The sequence below is a fragment of the Tupaia chinensis genome, unplaced genomic scaffold (assembly GCF_000334495.1).
Source record: "Tupaia chinensis unplaced genomic scaffold, TupChi_1.0 Scaffold000459_1, whole genome shotgun sequence".
Taxonomy (NCBI): Eukaryota; Metazoa; Chordata; class Mammalia; order Scandentia; family Tupaiidae; genus Tupaia; species Tupaia belangeri.
The window spans coordinates 2365998-2367540 of NW_006159968.1; positions in this window are offsets into that span (position 1 = coordinate 2365998).

Below are 1543 nucleotides of genomic sequence, written 5' to 3' on the forward strand. Positions count from 1 at the left end.
AAAAAAAAAATGAGAGCATCTACCCCACAGGGATACGATAGAGTTCGATGAGTTCATGCTCGTGGGTCGCCTGGCATAGTGCCTTGTATTCTGTACGTGCTCAGTTGACGTCACTGCTCACCCATCCCACCCTAGGAGTCCTCGCCATGCACTAATGTACACCATGGAGAGCTTACTTACCTGGCTCCGCCCTACGATCATGGCAGAGTCTCCATTTAAATGAGAAACAGTAAACTTCAGTCTTGCTTAACCAGATATCTTGTCTAGCATATGCAGCCAAATACAACCTGAACTAACTTCATATGTATAGTCGACTGCGGTTTGCGTCCCGGACCCGGTGGCTTAAAACTCACACTGGGTGCATGTGCGTGCGTGCCCAAGATCCCGAGAGGAGAATGGAGGAGAAGGGATTGCAGCGTGACCATCACCCCTGGGGGGTGATTTCTCGCTTTCTGTCTCTCTGTCTCTCTCTGTTTGTTTGGCGAGCGCACGCGCCCTATAGCAAAAACCTCTCCAAAAAAAAAAAAATGAGAGCATCTACCCCACAGGGATACGATAGAGTTCGATGAGTTCATGCTCGTGGGTCGCCTGGCATAGTGCCTTGTATTCTGTACGTGCTCAGTTGACGTCACTGCTCACCCATCCCACCCTAGGAGTCCTCGCCATGCACTAATGTACACCATGGAGAGCTTACTTACCTGGCTCCGCCCTACGATCATGGCAGAGTCTCCATTTAAATGAGAAACAGTAAACTTCAGTCTTGCTTAACCAGATATCTTGTCTAGCATATGCAGCCAAATACAACCTGAACTAACTTCATATGTATGCAGTTGTGGGTGTTGTGTGTGTGTGCTGTATGTACATAGGAATAAAGAAAATAAGCACATAGGTGTTTCACAGGGCCTTGAAGAGATTTTCATGGTATAGATTAAGGTGCATAAAATAAGTTGCAGGAAAGTGGAAATGATAGGATTCTAATTTGTGAAGTAATAAAGACAATTCCTCTGCATTCGTTTATATTTTGTGTGAATTATAAGAAAGATGTCCTGGTAAAATGGTTACCTAGGGCATGTAGGGTGCAGGTGAGAGACAGGGAAGTGATTGCATTTGCCTTTATAAATACTTGGAATCTATTGTTTCATTTCTTAGGGTGAGTGTAATGTTTAAAAGCCATAAAGAACTTTTAAAAGACGAAGGTGATGCAGACTAGGATGATGACTCAGTCTGAAAGCTTGATTTACAGTGCCCATGACTGCTGGTAAAATATGGGTTCGGTAAAGTATTGGGTGGCTGGAGGAAGAGAGGGCTAATAGAGCATCCATCACCCTCAGGAAAAGCACATCAAATGAATTGGCTCATGGGGGTTTGGACACAGATGCTGAAGAAATGAGGAGAAAGAGGAAACTATGTATCACGAGTTTTATTTTAAAGAAGGTCAAGCTAATTTCCCCACATTCTATGTTATTTTCAGGGACCAGATATTCATTTTAGACCAAACTGACAACAGTGACAATTTTTTTAGTTCCTCTCCTTCTCTCTCTTT